The sequence below is a fragment of the Callospermophilus lateralis genome, chromosome 14 (genome assembly GCF_048772815.1).
Source record: "Callospermophilus lateralis isolate mCalLat2 chromosome 14, mCalLat2.hap1, whole genome shotgun sequence".
Lineage (NCBI taxonomy): Eukaryota > Metazoa > Chordata > Mammalia > Rodentia > Sciuridae > Callospermophilus > Callospermophilus lateralis.
Genome location: NC_135318.1, coordinates 9,348,618 through 9,365,100, shown reverse-complemented (window position 1 = coordinate 9,365,100; position 16,483 = coordinate 9,348,618).

Below are 16,483 nucleotides of genomic sequence, written 5' to 3'. Positions count from 1 at the left end.
GCCTAGCAAAGCAATTATAAACAAACTCTGGAAATATTAAAAAGTATCTCAAATTAATGGGTGAATTATTGCACAGATGAACGCATTTGGATGTGGCATATTAGTTTTCTGTTGGTGCCATAACTAATCCCCACAAATTTAGGTTTCTAAAACAACCCGAGCTTATTATTTCATAGTTCTGGAGTTTAAAGTTTGGATGCAGGGCTCACCGGATTAACATCAAGGTGTTGGGCAAGGTGCTTTCTTATTGGAGGCCCTGGAGAGTTATCTGCTCCCAGGGACACTGAGACTGTAGGCCTATCTAGATCTGAGCACTACTTTTCTTGCTGGCTGCCAACAGGGAGATTCCTTTCCTCCTAAGGAGTGATTCTGATGCCCCCTGTCTCTTGCCTGTCTTCTGTGGCATCTTTATGACCCCACTTTAAGGGCTGTGTGGTTAGATTGAATTCACCCTGATAATCTTGGATCATCTTATTTTAAGATCTGCAAAGCCCTTTTGATATGTAACATGCCATAGTCTCATGTTCTAAGGATCAGGACACTGGCATCATCGGGCTGCTGATGTGATCATCACAGAAGGTAGTGTCTCTATCTCCCACAGAAGAGAGTGAGCTACATGTATCCAAAGGAAAAAAAAAACAACTTCCTGAAGGAACCCAGCCTGGGAAGATACAGGCTGAGCAAAGGCAGCTCCTGAAGAAAATGGAGGTGTCCAATGATCTGGGCATCCAGTCAATGCCTCAACGACTCTCTTGCGTTCACCAATCTTCCTGTGAAGAGGTATTTGGTGAGTTAGTGGGCTAAAAAGAACTTGGAACTGATTTTTCTTAACTCCCTTTTTTTAATTAAAAAAAGGTAAATTTTCTTCAGAAGAATAATGAATTATCCATAGTCACACAAAAATTGGTTTGCAGAGGAACCAGATACATATATATATATATGATTTACAGATACATATTGATACATAAGATTATATATGTACATATATGTATGTGTGTATATATAGAGAATATATATATATATGTGTGTGTGTATGTGTGTGTATGTGTGTGTGTGTGTGTGTGTGTGTGTGTATATATATATATATATATATATAGAGAGAGAGAGAGAGAGAGAGAGAGAGAGAGAAGTGTATATAACCTTATGTGACCCGCCACTGAGTTCTTTCCATTCTAGTGCATTCCAGAGACTAGAATGGATCCTACTATTCTGTCCATCCCTCTTCCAGTGGTAAAGGAGCCTGAGTCCTCACAAGTGTTTGGTATTGACTCCCTTGATGTGAATGTCCCCTGACTGTTGCTCACTGTCTAATCCAGTATTCTGCTATCTTTTACTTGGTTGCCCCATGGTGATTTGTGAAGTTTGTACTTAAAAATTGCTTTAATTTTATCTAATATAAAATGACACAGAATTTCATGGTACATGGAAGAGACTTTCCATATTTTACAATCTGTTTCCTTTACAGAAAATCAAATAATTCCTAACTCCTACAATTCAAGATTATATTATGTTCTTCAATAAGATTCCTGGCTCATCAGATGACATGTTTGTAGTGAATTTTTGAAATATAATGTTCCTTTAATTGTCTATTACTTGTTTTTATTATGCAACTAGAAATTTATATTTTATTATTTGCACAATTTTCCAAAATTATTTATGAAGTCCCCTTCTGTGCCTAGCTTGTATTGATGGTAATGAACAAGTGGGAGTCATATGCCATAGACTAGAGCAGGGATTAAATTCTTGTTTAGGTATGGGATCAGTGAACTTGCTATGTTATTTAACTTCCCAGAGCCTCAACTTCCTCATATGTAAAATGAGAACAGACCCATCCAAGTGCACTGCAGTGTGCATTAATCAACATCACGGACATAAAAGCTTCCAGCACACACTACTTGATCAGTCTTTGTTCTATCCTGATGTCTCCATTTTCGTGTGCGTGTTCTAACAAACTCTGTGGTGAATTTAAAAAAAAAAAATGAAGGAGAGACCCAGATTCCAATTCACAAAGACTGTGTTAATAACCATTCATTAATGAAGCTTTGAAACAATTGTGTAAAGAAAATATCAGGGTAAATTTCAGAACCTTGTGATTCCCCTTGTTGTCTCTGTAATAAGATGTGTTCTCAGAATGCAGTCATACATTCTGCAAATGACTTGTGAATGTCGGCTAATCTTGTTTTAATTAGAGCAAATAAGACTGATGTGAGGGAAAGTTTCAAACTTTAATGTTGAATTCCTTTCAAGTGTAAAATGCAGTAAAAAAATTACTTTTTTAAGTGGGAAGGAAGACAACTAATGAATCACCAATCTCAGGAGAGGAGGGGCAGCATTCTTTTGAAGCAAGAAGAAAAATAAATATTTTTATATTGTAAATAACTTCCCTGTGAGAAAGCAGATAAAGTCAAATTCCAAATTTAAAAACATAGAGCACAAATAATGCTTTTTATACTAATTATAAAGATGAAAATGTTTGGATGTTTTGTGTTCCACATCTTGTCCAAGATACCTTAACGTCCCCTGAGCTCAGACAGGAGTCCAAGCTCCTCCAGGTAGTAAAGCTCCAAACTGTTAGGAAAACACGAGGAAACTTCCTCTTCTTTTGAGCAGTGATAAGAGACAAACTCAAATGGCCCCAACTCCAGTTCTTATAACTCTCCTGTCCTTTGTTTCAGCAGAGCTGAGCTCAGACTGAGGGTCTTGTAGAGCATCTTCCCTATTCTGGTAGACGGGCCTGAAGTCTTCCTTACATGTTTAACTTTGTCCAGGGCATTTTAAAAATATATATATTTATACTTATAAATTGGCTTAGGAGAAAAATAACATATTCTCCCCTCAAAAGTATAATAATAATTATAGTAATGAATATGCGTGTTGCAGGCAGCCTTGTATATGGGAACCCACACTGGACACTGATTACCAGATTTTGACTCATAATTTGGTGGTGTCATATGAGCCATTCACTTAGCCTTAGGAATCTCAGGGACCCTTAGACTCATTATTTCCTAGTGCTGAGAAATGTACTGAGAATTTCTAAAACCCATCTTAAAATACAATTAAACATAACACATGTAAACTAAATTGTAATTATTTGTTGAGTGAAGCATATGACCTCCCAGATCTTTCTTTTAGCAGCTGTCCTGGCCCATTCTAGTCCAGAGTGAGAGCCCAAGTCCATCTTGTTCAAGGTCCATCACTATCAGTGGAGGGTCCCGGTTGTGAATTAAGCAACTTTCTGAGCACAAAGTTCCATCAAAAGATTTCTGGAATGCATTTGCCAAAGTGCAGGTCATCCTACAGTGTCCAGGCCAGGCTGAGAAGGGAGCCCCTCTCCTGTGTTCTGTGGATGTGTTAGGCATTATGTCTACTTCTAGGGTGTGCACTCCCTCTGTGACACCCATCACTCTTGAGATGATATAAGCCTTGCAAACTCCTTTTGGTTAGAATTATCATTCCCTGCTCAGTGTAGACTAAGGAAATAACATATCTCCTCGTACAAAATTGTCATGACTCTTTCTGAGCAGCAATTCCAAGCATCCCCTCTGGATGGAGTAAGTTGAGAGCAGTTCATGTGTGTTCATGACTACTTTGGCCCAAGCCCAACCGATGTCTGCAACAACACACTCCACTGTCCAAACAACACAGTGAAGCAAATGACATCACCCGCACTCACACATGAAAGGTCCTTGAGAAACCAAGTTGGTGCAAACAAGGAAATGGTTTCAAGGCCATGAGCAACTTGTGCTAATGGAGATGTTTGCAAGGTAGAGTAGCAACAAATTTCCTTGGTAGTGCCAAGTGGGGAAGCAGGGAAGCCTCCTAGGAGAGGGAGAGTTTATCTTGTAACCTGAAGGATGGCTGCATACTTTAGAAGCAAACACACAAAACAGACATCTCATTCAGAAGATTCACTTGTGGCAAATGGAGATTTAGTACATTGCATATCGCAGAGTCTAGAGATAATCTTATGTGTGAACCATAAAGTGCATTGGGCAAGGGTCTGGGGATAAAGATCAGAGGACCGGAGGACCTGTCTCCTGGAGGGGATCAGGAGCAGGCATTGACTCTGCAGGTGTCCTCTGCCCTCTGGGAGAAAGGCAGCAATGGATAACAGTTTTCTCGTGGCTAGATTTTTGTTTTAAAAATTCATAGGATGGGAAAAACAAATGTAAGATGGAAAATCAGAAACACAAAGACGTTAGAATGAGAATGGCAAGAGGGAATTACCACAAACCCATAAGAATTTCCTCAGTCTGACAGTTGTTGGCCACACAGATTTTTTAATATGAATGATCCTGATGTCAGAGTGACTCCCAAACCTTTGCTGCTTTCTTCCTAAACCAGTGGTGTTCAGGCTGATGCGTTCTCCGTGGGAACTGCCCATGTACCCAGGAGTTCTTAAGAATTGGAATCAAGTAACCAAAATTAACAGGAAATCAGCTGAGCCCAGTGGGAGTGGAGAGAGATGCGGCAGCTCTTCCATTTGGTGTGGCACGACTCCTGTCAGTAATGGAAGCCACTTAGGGACTTCATCATTCCGGACTCCACAGGATTAAATAATACTTTCCATCTTTCAATGCTTTGGAGCCTTGAGTGAGTCACGTTTGGTCTCTGGGCTTTCAGTTTCCTAACCTTTAAAATGGAAGCAGTAATCTCCTCCTGCAAGGTTACTGTAGAAGATAAGAAATGATTTACCAGTAGCCCAGCACCTCCTGGATAATATCCATCCTAAAATATTCTCATCATTATTCTTGGCCTGATATTTGATATCCTATGTTAAACCTCTCTCCCTCCTGAAAAGCACTTGCCACCCAGTTTTTGGACTCTTTGCTACTCTGCATCCAGCCTGACATTTCTTCCCTCAGGATGGATCCTCCTGCCGAGGGTACCTTCCTGCGATGTCTGGTTAGCTAACTTGCTATACTTCGACTCTTGAGGGAGGGGCTGCCTCCTCTAGGAGACCTTCTGTCACAGGAGAGAGGGGAGTTGAAACTCCAGACCTTGCTTCTTGTGTTCGGATGATAGAACATTTAAAGGCAGACACCAAAAGCCATGCACGAGAACTTGATTACACCTGAAAGTGAGGTGAAAGCAAAGGAAAAGCGAAGCAAGGCTAAAGCAGGGATCACTCTCATGAGAGAGAGGGCTGTCTGTAAGCAGAGAAGGACAAAGGGGACCAGGATGCCTCCAAATTTACAAGTGTTTCATGTTTACCAGGAGAATCGGGGAGTCCTCCTTCAGCAACTTCACCAATCAGGTGTCCATCTCCTCCATCACGTTGGGTGATAGAGTTTTTGACCTTAGTTGGTCTTCTCCAGAACAGTCATGGTGGCTATCTTACTTTGGGGGGCTTCATCTACAAGTCAAGTTCATGTTAAGGTAGGCTTTGGGGTCCATTGCTGGTCAGAAGTCACCTTAGTGCACCTGTGCTACTAAAGGAATCTTCCTTTCCAGACAATTGGAGACACCTGAGGCTATCCTGCCTAGCTTCAACCCAACCTCAGGGGACACTGTCAAGAGCTTGTCCTATTAATTCTTTGATTTTGACAGATTTTCCTATTAGCAGCTTTGCTTTAGTTTATTTTCTACACATTAACTACCATTCTGGGCTTTCTCATCCACTTTGAAAGTAGTTTGAAGAAGACCCTTATGTGATCTAAAAATGCATATGACCTTGTCATGAATGTGACTGCTCATCGCTAGTTACTACCTAACACTTCACAACACCAGCAGCCCCAGGCTCCCCAAAGCTGCTTCCTCACTGTGCCAGAGCCGTGATCCCTGACCACTCTGAGCACATTCAGCTTTGGAGCTCTGTATGTGCTTTTGTTCCCTAAAAGTTTCTGAAGAATAGGACACATATTGGTCAATGAATATTTACACTAGTATAAACAAGACACAGAAATGAAATGGCAGAATTAAATATCCAGGTATCACGGGAAGGGAATGATATCTTCCACAGAAATATTTTTTATATTGACTTAATTTTGCTATCTTAGTACAAACACTTCAGTGAGTTCTCCTTCTTGGTATCCATTTCCTTGTTCATACGAATATTGACATTTCTGGTTATTGTGTAATGCTCCCTGAATCCGCTTTTTGCCCAAACAATCTGATACTAAAATGATAAATACTTTCTTAAGAAAAAAAAATTCTGGCATTTTAATAGAGTTGGGAAAGAGTTGCACACTTACCGAAATCCACGTCCTGCCTGGACCACAGCCTCCTGTGCCTGAGCCTCTGTCAGGGATGATTTTACAGAGCATCTCTCTCTTCAAAGTTGGCAGCCAGTTGTCTACCTTACCTGTGTCCCCATGTGAACTGGTGCTTTCAGGGAGGGAACAAGTTGACTTCTTTCCTTCATATTCTCCTACTCAGAGAACTCTCTTTTATTCTTTGAGGTCAAGAAAGCACTTTACATTCACACAGGATGAGCTATTAAAATGCAGCATGCTTTCCTCTTTCAAAGCAGAAGAAACATTTGCCTTTAAAAAAGTCCCTTTGTATGGGATCCGTGCATCTAAACCACATATAAATATTTGCCTTTGTGTTTTATGTCAGTCAGTAATAGCAACCCATTTAATGATGCTTGTAACAGTATCACCTCAGATCCACAGCAATCAAAAATGATTATATTATTTACATGAACCGTTCAAATTTGGTGTGTTCCATGCACATTTGTTATCCATATAGGCATCAACTCTTGATTTTTTTTTATCATAGTGAATAATTCTGCATATTTAGTTTTATCAATTTTAAAAAAAAGATTCCATTTCTGTCAGAGGTTTCCTCTATTTATATTTGAACCAATTTCATTAGCATAGTTTTCTTAAGCATTTTTCTTTTGTGATCTGGTATACAAAGCAAGTTCTGTGAAATGACACAGATGTGGATCAGCATTCAAGCAATGCCATCAGCATGCAGTGTTTCCTTGGACACATTATTAACAACACTAAGCCATGGTTTTCCTAGTGAGAAAATGGAAAAATATTCATAAATCTTAGGGTGTTTATGACAATTAAATGTGCTAACATATGTGACAGTCTAGCGTGTCTCCTCACACACACTGAGAACTTGAGAAATAAGTTATTTTCTAGACTTCTTTTAGAAAACTCATATCATTCCTTTTCTTTGTTGGTTTGAATAATGTTTCAGATAATGCCATAAATGAAAGTGATACCCTATTCTCACACACACATATGTGGAATTTATATACACATTTCCTAATTACATATACTTTTACATAAATGGATATGGATATTCAGGGTAAAAATTATGACTCATCCCTCTAAGCCCTAAGTCAATGGTTCTGAACTGAGGCAGTTTTATCTACCTGAGGCCCTGTGATGGTGTCTGCAGATGTTTTGGGCTGTCACAGAAAGAGGATGGGTTGAAACTGACATCTACAGGGTAGAGTCCACAGAGAATGATAGAGATCCAATGGTGCACAGAGTATTCACCTCTAACAGAGAATTACCTCCCTCAAAATGCCAACAGCACTGAGGAGGAGAATCCTGCCCTTCATCTATCACTCTATCACCACACCTGCCCTATTATACATGGTCAATAAATATTTGCTGACGATGTGGGTAAGCCTCAATCTCTGCTGAAATTTAAAAGCCACGTGCATGAATTTAAAAATGTCGACTATGCTCATTTTCATATTGAAAGGAAAGAGCCAGGTATACTGAAAATTATGAATGTGTCAGGGGATTTAGTCTAAACCCATGCTTATTTATTTGAAAATAGTATCTCCAAATAGTTTGGCCTCATGAAGTCACTTTTCTTTTTTAAGTTCCAACATAGATCAGTGCCTACTTTCCCTCACTTTATCAAAAGCTATAAAGCAGTTAAAATTAATAGAAGAGAATGACCTCCATTATAAATGTTGCCTAGTACCTGTCAGATCAATGAGCACTTAGATGGCCTGAACAAAACAACACTCCCAGATCAAAAGCCCACTAAAGGCTGCAGTCGACTTTGGATTAAGTTAATTGCAACCCAGGAGGAATGACGTTAGCCAATATTGTTCTGCACGATCTAATTAAAGAAAGCCAGGTAAAATCAGAAGCCTTTGGGGAGCTTTATCAGGTTTCACCAGTTCACAAGCTGAACATACTTGATGAAGCAGAATATGTTTACAAAGAGCAGCTGCACTGTTGGAAGACCCAGGAAGAACAAAATGAAGGACACATCTATCTGCTGGAGTCCCAGGTCTACCAACATTTTCCTCAATGAAACAAAGTATTCTCTGTGCTTTATTTTCTGTATCTCTAAAATAAACACAACTGAAAAGTTGCTGCCATTTGGGGTTGAATAGCAAAATGAACCCGAATTGATATATAACGTTAAGATAAATGTTTTAAGATTTCAAGATAGAAACAGTAAAGATAAAATCTTTACTCTACCTTAAGTATTCACATAGGAAAAACAACACTCTCTTTTCACCAATTCAAAACAAATATTTATTGGACTATTACTATGTTCCAAGGACTGTATGCCATTGGGTGGAGATACAGTGTGGAGATTCAGGTAGAACCCTTGTCTTCATGAAGCTTCCATTCAGTGCAGAGAAGGAAAGTAGAAAAGCAGTCAGAAGTATCACTTGAGGCTGTTCCAGAGGCGAGCAGGAGGGTAAAGCAGGTTAGAAAAGAGGTGATTGGAAGAAATGGCTTTCACTCAAGAAAGTCCCTCAATGGCAGTGAGGACTAAATTCATTTGGGTACACAGATGGTCCCTGAGTTCCCCTGGGCTGATCCCTGATTCTGGTGTGAGGGTACACCTGTATAACCACTCCATAATTGTTTAGATATGAGGTGTTCCACAAACGCTCATGTGTGAGAGAAGGCAAGAAAATTCATAGGTGAAATGATTAGATTATGAGAACTGTCACCTGATCAGTATGTTATTCCACTTGCATAGATTAATAGGGTGGGAAGTGTGGGTGGGTGGGGTGTGACTGGAGGAAGTGGGTCACTGGGCTGTGCCTTTGGGGCTTATGCTTTGTCCTTGCTGAACAGAGCCCTCTCTCTGCTTCCTTTTGGCCATGTCCTGAGCTGCTTTCCTCCCATACCCTCGGCCTCATCCCAGTCCCATGGCAATGAGGTTGACTGCCTTGGGACTGAGACCTCCGAAACCATGAGCTCCAAACAAGCGCTTCCTCCTCTCTGTTGTTCTTCCTGGGTCTTTTGGTCACAGTGATGAAAAGGCTGACTCAAACATACTCTATTTTTCACTGTCAAAACAGTATTCAATAAATTCCATGAGCTACTCAACATTTTATTACAAAATAAAGGACTTTGTGTTAGATTTTGTGTCACTGTAGGTTAACGTAGGTGTCCTGAGCACATTTAAGGGTAACTGAGCTGGGCAATGATGTTCATTAGGTTAAATACTTTGACTTACAGTATTTTCAGATTGCCATGGGTTTGGTGGGACATAGTCCCATTGTAAATTAAGGAGCATCTATGATACTATGGTAGAAGGCTCATCTAACTGTCATTGTAATGGTATGGGAAGACGGGATCTTTAGGAAGTGTTTAGCTCATGTGCCCCCACAAATGAACTGATGGTGTTATCTTGGGAATAGGTTCCTTCTGAGAAGAATTGTGCCCCCTTTTGCTCCTGCTCACTCACATTCTTTGTCCTTCCACCATGTTAAGATGCATCAATGGGGCCTTTGCCAGATGCCAGCATCTTGATACTGGACCTCCCGCCTCCAGGCAACTTTGTTCATTATGAATTACCCAGACTTCAGTACGCTCTTATAGAAGAACCAAATGGACGACAACCCATATCTTCTATGGTACCTGGTACGTAAGAGGGCCTCAGTACAGAGAATTAATAGTTAATGTTTGATTTTAATATCATAAGTGGTTAGGAGACTTGCTTTTAACTTTGGAAGATTTAGACTAACCATTTGCAATAAAGAAACCCACAGAATTTAGAGGTGGTAGGGACCTATACAGGAACCCTCACATTCTTCCTTATTTGTAATAATAAGCGGGAGAATATTTTGGGAAGAGTTAAAACTAGGAAACAATTCTGAGTTTAAATATAGGTTACCCCCTGGCTGTGGGTCATGGCTAACTTACACAGACTGTGTTTCTCCTTCCCTTTTCATTGGTATGATTGGCAAGTGCTGAGTTACCATCAGTTTCCTTTTCTTTCTCCTCACTTCTGCATGGAGAGAAGGAAGGTACTGCACTGGGAAGATAAGATATTAGTTAAACTCATTACTTGAGGAGTACTTATTCACTCCCCATTTTATACTCTTTGGAGGATTTTGTATTACCCCTCCTGTGATTTGATGAAATTAATTAGTAATGTGCAAATTGACATAAGAGGAAGAAGATATTAAGTGGGACAGAAATGACGAGAAGATTCTTCATGGAGATTTGTGCATTGCTGGGCACTGGGCAGTCCTCAAAGTGTAATTTTGGCACCAGCATCATAATAATTTCTTGGGACTTGTCAGAATGTTAGAAATACAAATTTCAGGGCCCTTCCCTAAATCTACTTACTCAACATTCTGGGTGAGGCTCCAGAGATCTGCTCTTTAAGAAACTTTCTAGGTGATTTGGATATTCATTAAAGATTGAAAATCACTGTCTGAAGAAATGGTTAGAGAGAGAAAGGATTTCCACTTAAAAATGCTAAAAATCGGTTTGCCATATAATATTGTAAGAATAAAATCCCCATCTTTAAAGACATTTTGAGAACAGAAAATTGAATACAAATTATACACAGATGATGAATAGAAAGATCCTAGCTAAATCAATGACTAGATGATAGATATGCATGTAGATTTAGATTTTATCCATGCTACTTATATCACAAATCATGTCTGTATTCTATATAAACTGAACTCATTATTTTTCTTCCTTCTCACTGCTTTAAAAACACTTCAATAGTAGTTTATAAAGAATAGGTAATAATATTCATACTATCTTTCCTCACTTTCAATTTACCTAGCTTGCGTTAAAAAAAAAGTCTACAGTTTTTATCTGAGAGTAGGTTAATAGATGTTGGAGAAATGCCTTCACATTGCTAAGAGTTGTTAGAGGTTGATGAGAGATGCTGACTGAGATCTGAGGCTTTCTCAGTGAGTGGTGGCACCACTATTTTGGCTTAACTGTCATTGATTCCCACTTCTCCAGATTCGATGCAAACTGTAAAATATTGTTCAAATATTAATTATCAATTTGCCTGTAAAAGAATCTTGCATGCACTCAGATAATCTCATACAGATTACCTGGTCTCATTTGCATTGCAATTGTAGGCTGTGTTTGCACATGAAACACACACTATTTGGGCAGAATTGGTAGAATAGCGCCATGGAGGCTCAGATCAATGAGAGAAAAAATACATCTGTCTCAAGTGAAAGGGATGTGAAGTCCTCTCTTATTTTCTGAATCTGGTAAGTGAATGTTATTGCTGTGGATTTTTGGAGTTGCATGAACTATATGACATCTTTACTTTTAGGCAAGAATTGTCATGCCATTTTAGGTTAAAAAAATGAGGCTTGAATTTAGATAAAGCACAGCCTCATAAAACCTAGAGAACTGTACTGAAATTTGATTCTTTCATCAAGGCATGTACAGGGCATCTACTATGCCATATAATACTCTGCAGGGGCAGGAACATGCATGATACATTCCTTCCTCACTACACAGCCAGTTTCAGCTCCAGTGTGACTTTAAAGAAGTCAAGCTTAATAAACCATGATGTGGGCCACTTTTCTTACCTACAAAACAAAGGAAATAATATTGCATAAGGTATAGAGTTGGAGCAAAGAGAAACACATATTTAAATATGGAATTAGTAAAATAACAGGTGGTTTTCCATAAGCTTTTGTAGTTTTCCAAAGAATATATATTACTTGAGTATTGTTCAGTGAATTTATTTCCTAGAGAGAGCCATTCTCTACCATTGTTCTGAAAAAAAAATGTATTCAATATCTACCCTTCTAAAATGTTCCTATTTTATCTCTTCTCTGAAGCTGTACATTGCTACTCTATATCAGATTCGACAGCGGTAAGAATGAAACATTTGGAAATGAGTAAAAGGATCATTTCTGGAGTCTTATAATAATTAAAATATCAGAGAAAGAAGTACATGGGGGAAAAAGGAACTTCTCTATCAAATGTTGAACCTGAGTCCTTTGGAAGTTTTCTTTGACAGGTTCTTACAGAATTCTGATTTAGGATTTTGTGTACAGCTGCATTGTCAATCCCAGTAGAAATATGCTCAAACTACCAACATCTATTCATATGCAAATCCCACCCTTTCTTCAAACTGCACATAAAAGCCCATTAAGCCTCCCCTGGTTCTTTCAAGCTAGAAATTCTATATAACTTCTCTGAACTCAGTGAGTTCTTTATGTGTGCGTCTCCTAGGAACACATGCCTAAGAAAACCTTAGCAAGGAGGAGAGTTATTATTGCACCATTAAAAAAACAATGTGGGGGAAAATAAAGAAAATTATCTATATTCTCCTAAGACATTCACTATTAGTGTTTTGCTTTTTTCCTTGTTAACTATATTTTCAAAGTTTAGCTAGTGTATGTGTTTTTCTTATATATAATTCAAGTCAAATTGTCAAAACATAAAATCAAGTTGGAAACATGATCACAAGTAACACATTAAATGTGACATGACAATTGGTAATTTTCTCGGCTTTCTTATGCTTTGTAGGTCATTATGTGCTGTAAAGACCGGCAACTAGAGGAAGCCATACATTATATCTGAGTTGTGCATTTCCCCCAGAGCATCCTTCTTAGTAGATATTTGACAAATATTTGTGTAGTGAATAGCATTCACTTTATTGAATTTTTGAATCTATGAAATATATTTTGTCATTTAACAATGTTAGTCCTTAGGAGAGAGTAGACTCTTTCCTTATTTCAGTGGGTAATTTAACTCTGGGGTGTGAGAGGTTATCAGACCTGACCATCCAGCCTGAGCCTTATGTCTTTGAGCTGGTGTTCTCTACACCATGGCCAGATGCCTTAGATTAAATGCAGTAGATTCTAGAAGGACCTTTAAACTTGGATTTACACTCTTTACAGGATGGATGAGCAGCTCTTCCCAGGAACATTCAAGCTATGAATACCCTGAGTGATTTGAGGTATTTCTAATGAATTGGTCTTCAATTTTTCTGAGGACACAGAGTTCCAAAAGCATTATTTTGATGAATAGACCCCAAATTTTTGAAAAATGAAGCTGTAATGGCAAATATCAAATCCTTTAAATAAAATCAAACTCAGAAGTTCAATTTAAACTTTGGCAAGATTCCAGGCACATTAAAGGAAAATTAAGTCAGTTTTAGGAAGCTGAGCATTTATATATTACCTTCATTTAAAAACAATTGTTATAATCTCTACCTTTTTATTTCTCAAAACCAGAGAAAAGTGATGTCTGTAGTAAGAACCTCTGTCTGACCATAGACACCATTATTCAAATAAGTGGAGGTAAAAGAAGTTTTTTTTATTATTTTTTAAGATTCTTCAATGATAAAAAAAACTTCATCATTGTGATGAATCAATTAGATTTTATATATCATTGTATTTTTAATTTTTTTCATTTTTATTAATTTAGTTATATAGAATTCCATTTCAAAAGAAATTTAAAGAGTAATAATGTCTACTATTTTTAAGCACCTAATTTGTGAAATGCCTTGTTCTGTGCTTTTTAGTACATTTTATCACTGGTCCTCGGTAACCATTAGTATTTGCTCTGTAGCAAAAACAAAATCTCTGAAATGATAAGAAATATTGGCATATCCACATTCCTATTATCCAATGAATCAAAGTTTTTAAGTTCAAAGTTTTTATCCCTTGCATGTGACCCAGCTATCACAAAAATCCGTAGGCCATTTTGCTTAAAAGTTGTTAAGGTTTGGATGTGAGGTATCCCCCAAAAGCTCACGTGTAAGGCAATGCAAGAAGGTTCAGAGGAGACATGATTGGGTTGTGAGAGTCTTAACCCAATCAATGAATTAAGTCCCTGATAACGTTAACTGAGTGACAGCTGAAGTGGTAGGATGTGGCTTGAGGAGGTGGGAAATGGTAGTGTGGTTTTAGTGTGTCTGTTTGTATCTGGCACGTAGAAATCTCTCCCCTCGCTTCTTGATTATAATGTGAGTCATTCTTCTGCCACACTCTTCTGCCATGATGTCCTGCCTCACTTTGAGCCCCAAGGGATGGAGTCAACCATCTATAAACTAAGACCCTCTGAAACTGTGAGCCCTCAAATAAAATTTTCCTCCCCTACAATTATTCTGTTTGTTTTTTTGTCAGTGTGGTGAAGTAGCTGACTAAAATAGAAGAGGGTTCCTTGATGTGACTAACCAGACCATGTGGCTCAGAAGTTTTTTGAGCTGTATGGAATCGGTTGGATGAATTTTGAGATGGTTAGCATTGCAAGCTGGGAATGCTTTAGGTTGTTGTAAGCAGAGCTTAATGGCCAATTATGGTGGAGTTCAGAAGACCATGATGCCAATAAGACTGTGGATAGTGAAGAAAAGGCTCAATGGAGTTGAGAGGAAAAGGAGAACACTATTGGTAATTGGTGGAGAGGCCATTTGTGTCATGTTCTGGCTGAGAAGTTGTCTGCATTTAGCCCGTGTGCTGAGACTTTCTAGGAGGCTGATTTTAAAAGTGACGAATTTTTTAGTCTGTGGAAGAAATTTCTAGACAGCACAGCTTTCAGAAAGTAACATGGGCATTGCTGATGACTTTTAGCTAAGTTTATTGTGATATTCAAAAGGAGAGAGCAAAGCAGAAATATTTGAAAAACTTAAAAGGTCGGAGCAAAACTGAGGTGAAAGTTACAGTTGTTAAAGACATTAATTACTGCCACTAAAGAAATTCTAAAGACTTTGTCCAGAGATAAGAAGAAAGATGGCTTGAGGTTACCTCGGGAGCTGGCAAGACCTCACTAGTCTCTGGCTCAAGGGAATAAAAGTGAATATTCTCTTGAGAAGAGACTTGTGGGGAATCGTCCTTGCACAAGGCAGGTTAGGAATTTTTTCCAATGTGCTCAGCCCCCCAGACGCTCAGAGGCTGCTGTGGCCAGGGTCCCTGAAAGCTTGCCTACTGCTCAAGTTGGCAACAGACCTTGGTGTCAACCATGTGGTTCTGGTTCTGCAGGAATGCAGAATGCTGGAGTTAGAGGTTCATGACTTCCACTAAGATTTCCAAGGAAAGCACTGGAAGCCAGGCAAAGTGCATCAGGTTCAGGGTCCCTGCGGACATTCTCTGGGAATGCAAGGTGTGGAGATTTGAGGAGGAAGCCAAAGCTGCAGTGGAAACTCCCAAGATTAAGAAATTCCAGTAATGGGGGACATCATCCTAGGATAGCTGCAAGAATTGAACAGAGAGAAGCCAACAGAGAGGCCACTTGGGTTGCATCAAACAAGGCCACAGGGGAGGAGATACATAAGCCCTCTGGAGAGGACATCATGCCGTATGCTCCAGACGTCAGACACGGAAGTACAGGACTTGTTTGCCCAGCTGCATTTTGGTCTTGCTTTGGTCTCTTCAAAATGGACAAAATGCATTTTATGCTGTGAGATGGTTGTGAGCTTTGGGAAGCCAGGGATGGAATGTTATGGTTTGGACATGAGGTGTCCCCCAAAACTCACGTGTGAAGCAATGCAAGAAGGTTTAGAGGAGAAATGATGGGTTGTGAGAGTCTTAACCCAATCAGTGAATTAATTCCTTGATAGGGTTACCTGAGTAGTAACTAAAGTGGTAGGATGTGGCTGGATGAGGTGGGAATTGGGGCTGTGGCTTGGGGTATATATTTGTATCTGGCAAGTGGAAATCTCTCTCTCTGCTTCTTGGTCATCCTGGGAGCCACTTCCCTCTGCCACACTCTCCTGCTATGATGTCTGCTTTACCTGGAGCCCTAAGCAATGGAGCCAGTCTTCCAAGAACTAAGACCTCTGAAACTGTGAGCCCTCAAGTAAGCTTTTTCTCCTCTGCAATTTTTCTGGTTCAGTCTTTTCGTCACAGTGGTGAAATAGCTGACTGCAACAAGGTGAATAAAAACTGTTTTAGTATTCCTAACAGATGTGTGTCCTGTATTCATCTGCTAAACATGGCACTACAGATCTTTTGGTATTGCAAAATTCTTATTAATAATTCCATGTAGTTAGAAATGTTTAACACAAATTTAATATACACCAGCAATAATTCTATTGATGGGTTTGTGTGAAAAAGTTTGGAAATGGCAGAAGATAGGGAATAATGGCAACTCATTGTAAGAATTCTTGAAAATGCTTCCAGGGACCACTCAGGGAAGTCCAGATAAATGCAAGCATTTACCTAAGTAACTGCACACAACTACACACACACATATACACACACATTTTTCACTACAGTACACAGTATGTGTATTTTAAAGTTAATTAAATTAACTTTTGTCACCTACCATCAAGAAAAAATAGTAAATTCCCTTGAGCTTTCTATATATAGCAA